General features: G+C 36.8%; 1 pseudogene; it reads right to left on the bottom strand.

Annotated features, from left to right (window-relative positions):
* Positions 1-3518: 3518 nt before the first annotated feature.
* Positions 3519-3685, bottom strand: LOC122039410 (annotated as a pseudogene).
* Between the last annotated feature and the right edge of the window lie 5526 nt (positions 3686-9211).

The following is a 9211-nucleotide window of genomic DNA, read 5'->3' as shown; positions in this document are numbered from 1 at the left end:
TTTTAAATGAAATAATTTAATTATGATTAAATATGTAGAAACTAACATCTATAAACATGTAATAGCTACCTATTATAGCTCTTACACATGGTAGAAATTAACTGACGCATTGTAAAAGTTCCCGTAGTTTTTACATATTATAAAAGTTACTTCTATAACAATGCTAAATCTAAAAATATTTTCAAGATAAAATCATGAGCGGTCATTTCAATTTTTTTTAAAATAAGATTAATGCGATGTTTCTCGGACGTCCTTCTAATTTTTTCTCATTTAATTTTATCAAGAAATTATCATCATTGTTATTTCAATTTTAGCACTTGACCTTTTAGCTGGGCATTGATTTATCTCTTAAAGAGACTCCGTTGGTTAGAGACCCAAATATTTGGCGACGTAGTTGAATCCAAAAATATTCACATAGCCATCAGTCAGTTGTTGAACGGACACCCAACGATTTGTACGACGGTTAGAAGGAGCTATAACAAACAAAATGAGGTAGTCTTTTGTCTGACACTTGCATATTGAGTAAACGTAAATCATCAACCTGAAAATTTAAAATTAATCCAGTTTATCTGGAATATCAAAGAAAATAAGTTGAATTTTCACTGACACATTTGATTATAACACGATTTAGTAAGACCAATATCTCATGATTGGTCTCAATGCAGTGGACAGGTGGACTGGCTGTTCATGATCCTTTGTTTTATCTTAATCTATTTTAATTTTAAGTCCTTTTAGGTGCCTTAATTTGACTGATGAAGTTTGACTAGGTCGCGAGTTGTTAGTTGTTCATCAATATTCCTAACTCACATGCTGGCCAATTTCCTTCTAGGCACAGTCAATGGGCTCAAATTTGGAGTCTTATCTTGTGTGGGCACTAGAAAATAAATTACAGGATGAAGTAGATTAAGGGCAGAAAAACACCAGCTTAAAATACTATCCGAGTCTTGGTTTTGCAACGAGAGCAGCAACAGCAGCAGAAATCCTGGAGAGAGAGAGAGCTTAAGGATCTAGTGAGGAGGGGAATTTTCTCGAGTAGCATCTTCTTCTTCAGCGGCTACGATGATTGTAGATGTGTCCAATAAGTTGAATCGCCCGTGATCCGGTCTTGTCTTTTCTCATACATGAAATATGTGATGTCTGACACGGCACGTCAACAATCTTAGATCTGACCCAACTTGTTTCATGGGTTGAGCTATGCAGAGACAGGTATACCCAATGGGTGGGCCATGCATGATCCAAGATGGAACTGAGCCAGGCCCAACACGACATGACTGTTGCTATGATGGCCATGACTCATGCACTGGGACCAATCCCAAGCTCATCCTTCAAGATCGGGCTGAAAAATGCAATGGTGTTGCACAATTAAAAAAAAAAACAGAAGACTAATTTTAGAGATATAAAATAGTAGTATGATGTATGAAATTTGGGTCAATGTGAGTGATCTTGTCTAATATCGGGTCAATGTGAGTGATCTTGTCTAATATTGGCGAGGGCTAGATTATTGGTGAGTTGACTGGAATGTTGATCAAAATGAGATCCTCTCTTCACGATTGAGCCGATCCGCCACTCTTCTCGATCAAGCTGACTCGCTAGTTATCTTGACTGAGTCAATCCGCTAGTCATTTCGATCGAGCTGACCCACCAATCACTCTGACCGAGCTGACCTACTAGTCTTCTTAGCAGAGACAATTGGTCACTCTTCCCGGTCAAGTCGATCCACTAGTCATCCTGGCCGAGTCGACTTGCTAGTATTCCGGACGAGCCAACCTGCTAGTCACTCTGTCGGCATTATACCCGTGGTAATTTTTCATATTTCTTGTATCAGCGAAGTTCTGGAGAAGCATCATACTGTAAGTACCCCCGGCTAGTTTTGATGTTGATCAACCAAGTTAAGTTAAGTCCTGTGTGTTTGATGCATTGCATCTAAGTTGGAGGGAACTTAGGAATATAAGAAGTCGAGCGAAAGACGCAACGAGCGAGAAGAATGACACAGGAAGGAAGCCAACATGTTCGGTGCATCTGAGAGACGAGGAGTTGCAGAAGAGTATACCGGTGGAGTGAAAAGACACACAAGGCGCTTCCGAGGGACGAGAAGTCGAGAGGAAGCCTACTCAAAGTGAAGGGCGGAGTTGAGATCGGGTGAACTCAATTCTAGATATTTGGAGCATCACCCAAGCAACGGGAATGAAGAATAATCAACTTCTGAGTTGACCATTTCAAGCGCTTGGATTTAATTCAAGCGCTCGGATTCCAGGTGCTTGAATCCATTCCAGGCGCCCTGAATGGGCTTCCATTTCACCGCGACCGTTGTTAGCGGATGAGAGCAGGTTGAAAGACCAAGCGCCGAGATCAGCTCCAAGTGCTCAGTATTAGGCTGAGTAAGCAGAGCCATTGGCAGAGCCATTGCCAACACAGATAGAATTTCGTCAACTCCAAATGCCTAGATTGCTTCTAGACACCCAAATTACTTTCAGGCACCTGAAAGGTGCCAAATAAGCAGCAATCATATTTGACCAGTAGACTATAAATAGAGGAATTGTCTTCTAAGTTCAATACACACATCGTATTCCATTTTTCCTAATTTGTGTATTGAAGCTCTGTACTCAATTGTTATAAGGGGCTACTCCGCCTCCAACAATTGTCGAAGAAGGAGCCACTTGTTGTGTGTAAAGGATATTCACATATCTCCACAATGTCATCATATTATCCACTTTGGGTCTAAGCTCTCATGACTTTATTTTTAGCTCTACTCAAAAGGCATCATGCCAATGGAGATATCTTACAACCTTTTTAAACTCATGATCTTTTTCATATTTTTGCAAAGTGGGACTTTGATTGTATCTCAACAATTCTTTCCTCAAACGAAGGACCATCATTACTCTCATGGTCCGGATTTTTCCGCTGGCATTCAGTCACTCTTGACCTGTTTCGGATCTTCCTGTGAGCATCCAGTCACCCCGACTTACTTTGGGCTTTCCCATAAAGATCCGATCATCCTGATAAGTGAGGTATGACTCTTACCCTTTGATAAAATGTATGATGCAATAAAAATACTTTATGGATCATTTTGCAAATCTAGAGCAAGTTTTTAGAAATGAGAAAATAAAAATTGATGTTAGAAACAAAATTAGAAAATGCATGCTTAAGCTAAAAATGAAAATGACAAATTAAAGAAGCAAATAGAAATTCAAAAATTAGAATTAGAAAAATGTTTTAGAAATTCAAACTCATATTTTTCTATAAGAAATATTAAAAATTTTAGCTTAAATTGGTATGTTAAAAATCATAGGGGTCAAATTATAAAAGTGTCAACAAATGATATTACTAGAAAATATGTAATCAATCTTGTACGTAAAAATTTATATTGGATTCCAAAATCTATTTTGACATGTTAGATTTTTATATTTAACTAGTCATCGCGCACATGTGTTGCATATGTAATATAATACATGAATATGTGTAAATTAGTGCCTTAGGCCCATAAATTGAACTTGGTACGGATACGTCAGACCAGTGCAATGGACTCTCCCTCATGCCTATAAATTGAACTTGGTAAGGATGCATAAATTAGTGTCTCAGCCTACTATAATGAACTCTCCCTCATAAAAATTTAATTTAATTTTTTATATCAGATATTAAATTGATAAAAGCATATACTACGATCTTAGCCAAAAGACTGAGAAATATATATTTTCTAATGTTGGCAACCCAAGGTATTTATAGAAGCTCTTGCAGCGTTATCAATTATAAGATGTGGGACTAAAGAGAACCATACATTTAAAATTATTAATAAGCCTTAAAATTATTTTCAGTGTGAAAAGAAAAAAGACATTATCATAATTTTATTTTAGGCTTCACCAAAAATAGTTATTAAATATTAAGATTGCTAGAAATTAATTTATTTAGTTTATTAAAATTTTTGGAAAAATTATCTTTCATAAACTTTCTATTCAATTTTCTTTAGGGTTAAATTTTTTATGATAAAAAATATGTTATTTGTTAGAATAATTTTTTTTGAAAATTTTTTATTGTTACATAATTTTTTATGATTTTTTTACCAAAAATAAAATTAAAAAAATTAAAAAACTTTTGGAGACTAATTTTTGAAAAAATTATTTTTTTTTGAAACTAACAGTTATATTTTAAATGTTAAAATAAATTATCAAGATTTTTAGAAGTTAAAATTTATTTTAAAAAAAAACTCATTTCCGTAAAGAAAATATCTTTTCAATAAAATAAAAATAGTTTTTTTGTGATTTTTTTCTATAATCAAATTGATTATGTTGTCTATTGACAAAATTTTTTTTCATGAAAATCTTGTAAAGGCAATTGACCTAGATTTGATCTGGTACGTTCATGGTTTTGATATGTGTGTCAAAGAGTTTAAGTTAAATTTTCATATTGTTTTAATATGTGTTTGAGTCTTGCATGACTTAGTGAAACACATGAGAAACTTAGTGCAGTCAAGCTTGGGAAAATCTCATCTTATAGCTCGGATCCTTGAGATCGATAAATGATGGTACATCTGAGGGACCGTCGAACAAGGAACAAAGGAGTGGGCCGAAGAAAGTGGACTTTAAGGTAATGTGAAGGATGGCACGGAGAGGAGCCGTGGACTCAAGTGCATCTAAGGGACGAAGGCCAAGGAAGAGGGCTTTAAGGGCGACTCCGGAGAGTATGAGTGTGAGTGAATGTAAGGGATTAGTCAACTAGTATAGACGCCTGTCGACTGATCCAAATTCAAGAGAGCATAGAATGGTTATGTGTCTGACGGTTGCGAATACCAGTCGACTCGTAGAAAGCCTTTGGCAGAATCCCAAATTTTCAGAGTGCCATTGGCTGTGTCTAACAGTTACACCAGTCGACTGATATATGTACCAGTCGATTGGTGCAGGAAATGAGTTAATTTGGGATCAACTATTTCCTCTCTATTTGAAGGAGCTTTGAGGGATGAAGGAAGTTACTGATTCTTGCTAGAATACTCTTAAGTCATTCCCTCAAGCTCTAAGCCAATTCTCTTCCTTCTAATCTAAGTTTCCATCTTGTAAAGAGAAAGAGAGATTTGTGAGAGGTTTCACTCCACCGAGAAGGAGTAAGCTTTAGCTGGAGATTGCTAAAGACTAATCCACCAACGGATTGATAGATCATCCACCTCAAGGATAAGCCATGGAGTAGGAGAAAGTAATATCCGAACCACATTAAACAATATGTTAGAGTTTGTGTTCATTCTTTGTTGTTCTTATTAGTTTAGTTTCATTTCTATTTGCGCAACTAACATTATAGAAAGAAGATTAATTTGGGGTGACTAAAATATTCAACTCCCCTTCTAGCTGGCCACTGATCCTTAACAAGGTATCAGAGTAAGAACGCCCTTTAATGGACTAATCGCTGAGAAGAGCGCTTTCAACAAAATGTCTGGCTCACACATCTAACCACCCAAATTTGAATGATATTTCTCTTGGTAGAAAAAGAGAATGGAGGTGTTCTTCGATATTGATTTCAATATTATACTAATAATGGAAAAAGGTTTTGAGATACCTAAGGATAAAAACAACACAATAATCGACAAAATAAGATGAATCAAGAAGCAAAGAGAGGAACATTTAGTAAACTCAAAGGCAATGCATCATTTACTAAATGTGCTTCCCCAACAAGAAGTGACTAGGATTGAAAACTAGTGGAGTTTCATGAAGGGACATTGGAAGTGAAATTACCAAGAAGAGACCTTCTCCAATCTCAACTTAACAATATCAAACTTGAAAAAGGAGAAGAGGTATCTTCACTTCATGCTAAAATTAAAGAAATATTAAGACTAACAAGTGTAGGTGAAAAACTCTCCAACCATAACACAATGATGAAAGCCATCAATATTTTTCCAAGAACTACAACTTGGAGTTCAATTGTAGACTCATTCTACATTTCAAAGGATTTAGAGAAGAGCTCTCTAGATGAATTCTTCTCAACCATGGAGCTTCATAAGACTCGAATTAAATGATTAGATGGAGAAGCCCATAGATCAAGAGGAGTAGCTCTTGTGACAAACAAGGAAAAAGGTAAGAAGAAGAAGTCTTCATCCCCACCATCCTCCCACTCTGAAGAATCAAGTGCCTCAATAGATAGCGATCAAGAGGCGTATATGGTAAGAAAGTGAGAAGAGCATTTAAAAACTTTTCAACTAACAAATCTCATGCTAGGAAAAGTTCAGGAAGCAAGAATACAACTAGGAGGGTCATTTGCTACAATTACCAATAATAAGGGCACATGAAGGATCAATGTTCTCTTTTGAAGAAAAAGAAAGGAAAGAAGAAGGAAGAAAATAAGAGGACAAAAAAAAGGGAAGAAGACCTAAAATCTAATAGCAACATGGGATGATCCATCAACATCATCAGAGGAAGAAGAACATAATGTCTCCCATTTTACCTTAATGAGAGTTGATGACTTAGCCTCCACCTCATCCGAAAATGAAAAAGGAGGAAGCTCAAGTGAAAAAGAAGAGAGCTTAAGTGAAGGGGAAGGTCAAACTTTCGATTCGGACTTCTTGGTAAGTGAGGTATATAATCTCCCTACTCAAACTTTAGTTAAGATCATTACAAGTATAAATAGGAATTTATTTAAGGCAAAATGGAAAAACAAATCCTTGAAAAATGATATCATTTAGCTTGAAGAAAAATTAGAATCTATGTCTCCTAAGGATAATAATGCCTCTAGTATGCATGCTTCTTCTAGCTTAAATGCATCATGTTTAGAAGAAGAAAATAAGAATTTAAGGGAAAAGATAGAATAGCTTACCAAAACCCTTGAAAAATTTGAAATTGGCTCTAAAACCCTAAACATGATCATTGGAAGCCAAAAGGCCAGCATCAACAAAAGGGGGTTAGGATACAATGTGTTGGTACCCCAAGATAGTTTTGATGTAATCAAACAAGTTAAGTTAGGTCCTATTGTATCTAACCCTATGTCTAAGCGTGCAGGAAATTAGGAGCACAAGAAGTCGAGCAAAAGACGCAACTAGCGAGAAGGACGACACGGGAGAGAGACGACGGGCTTTGTGTGTCTGAGGGATGAGGTGTTGCAGAAGAGTACATCGGCGGATGAGAAGAGAGTGTGCGGTATTTCTGAGGGACGAGAAGCCGGAGCGGAAGATTGCTCAAGGAGCAAAAGATGCAGCTAGCGAGAAAGTCGACACGGGAGAGAGCCGACAGAATCGGTGAGTCCGAGGGATGAAGAGCTGCAAAAGAGTACATTGGCGGACGAGAAGGAAGCACGCTGCGATTCCGAGGGACGAGAAGCCGGAGCAGAAGCTTACTCGAGAAGGTTGGAAGTTGGGTTCGAGTGAGCCCTATTCCGAAATCACCCAACCGAGCGGAAATACTCAGACCGAAGCAAGGAGCCGAAGCTGGAGGCCCGGAGAGAAAGTTAACAAAATGTTGACTTTCCCCTTTGGGGCGCTCGGAATGATTTCGAGCGCCCAGAGCAGTCCGGGGCGTCCGGAATGATTCTGGACGCCCGGAGCAGTTCGGGCTCTCGGAGCAGTCCGGGCGCCTAGAACCCTTCCGGGCGTCCGAAACCCAAGTTTTATCCATTTCGACATGGTCTTTGACTGTTACATTAGGGATAAGTTTTCATCTCACTCCAGGCGCCTGGAATCCTTCCAGGTACCCCGACCAAGGTTATAAATATAGCCTTGATCCGAGAAGCTATTAACAACAAGAATTTTGAGAAACAACACTTGTACGTTTCCAGTTTTCCATTTAGCTTTATGTTTTTGTGCGATCATTACTGCAAAAATACTTCTCCGCCTGAATGAGATATTAGTGCGCTCCACTTCCTTGGATTAACAACCTCCCCGGTTGTAATCAATTAAAAACTTTTGTGCCTCTATCTTTTTGATTTCCTTATCATTTCTTATGGAAGTGTTCTTTAATTAAGTTAGTTGCCCGAGAAAGGTTATTCTTTTGTTTTATTTGTGCAGGGGCTATTCACCCCCCTCTAGCCTACCGCCAGCGATCCTACAATTAGTATCAGAGCCAGGACGCCTCAGAAGGACTAACCGCCGACTGAAGCAATGAGATGGCTAGAGATAACATCTACCCACCAACGTTCAAGGGGGAGTTCGCGTTTTGGAAATGACGAATGAAGGTATATCTTAAAACAGATTTTAATATTTATTAATAATAAAATATGGTTATGAAGCTCCAAAGAACACAAATGGAAAAGAAATTGAAAAACACCTCTAGACCAAAAAGCATTGCGACGACTTTACGTTAAATGGTAAGGCTGAATATCATCTAATAAGCGTACTATCGGTGGAGGATCTCGACATAATCGGTAACTACCAAAGTGCGAAAGAACTTTGGAAAAAGTTCTTGAAGCTCCACGAAGAACCAATTGAAGCCAAATCTAACTCCTTGATGGACACCTGAGTCTTTGTCAGAAGTATCTGAGACCGAAGAAATTACCAGGACGACCCTTATAGCCGAATTCCTTCCTGAGGACATAGAAAGCTCATCCCAGATGAGCATCAATGAAGGGGAGATTGTTCGAAGGAAAGTAGCTCTACAGGGGAGCATCAGAAGTCGGCAAGGTAAGTCAGGTACGGTCTCTACCTCCTAACGAAATGTTTAAACTTATAAAAATATTATCGAAAGATGCTTGCAAATTAAAAATTGAAAATAAAAAATTATTAACAGAGAATACTGAGTTAAAAGGAACTCTAACAATAGTTTGTCGATTAAAGGATTTCGACAAACTAAAAATAGAAAATGAAATGTTAAAAGAACAAATACAAATTTTAAAAGTTTTTGCATGTTCAAAATTCTCTACTTCAAATTTTAGAAATTATAATAGACTAAATTGGAAATTTAAATTTCACAATGGACAGATTAAAAATTTGTCAAGAAAGCATGTACCTAAAAAATTTCTTGTTAATCCAATAGGAAGAAATCTATTTTGGATTTCAAAATCATGCGTGTATTAAATTTTTTTTTGCAATTGATTTTTTTTTATTTTTTTATTTTAACTTGTGTTCAAAATAAATTGGATCCCAATTTTTTAGAAAGAAGAATTCAATATTCATCTTAAGAAAAAATCTCAAATTTTTTTTGTATCATATGAATTCTTTAAATATTTAATTATTTTGCAAGAGTTACTGCTAATTTTTCTTCATCTAAGATTTTTTTTGATGAATTTTCTTTGAGTTATTTAAATACAA

Source organism: Zingiber officinale, chromosome 1A, assembly GCF_018446385.1.
Source record: "Zingiber officinale cultivar Zhangliang chromosome 1A, Zo_v1.1, whole genome shotgun sequence".
NCBI lineage: Eukaryota > Viridiplantae > Streptophyta > Magnoliopsida > Zingiberales > Zingiberaceae > Zingiber > Zingiber officinale.
This window is presented reverse-complemented; position numbering and strand designations above follow the sequence as displayed.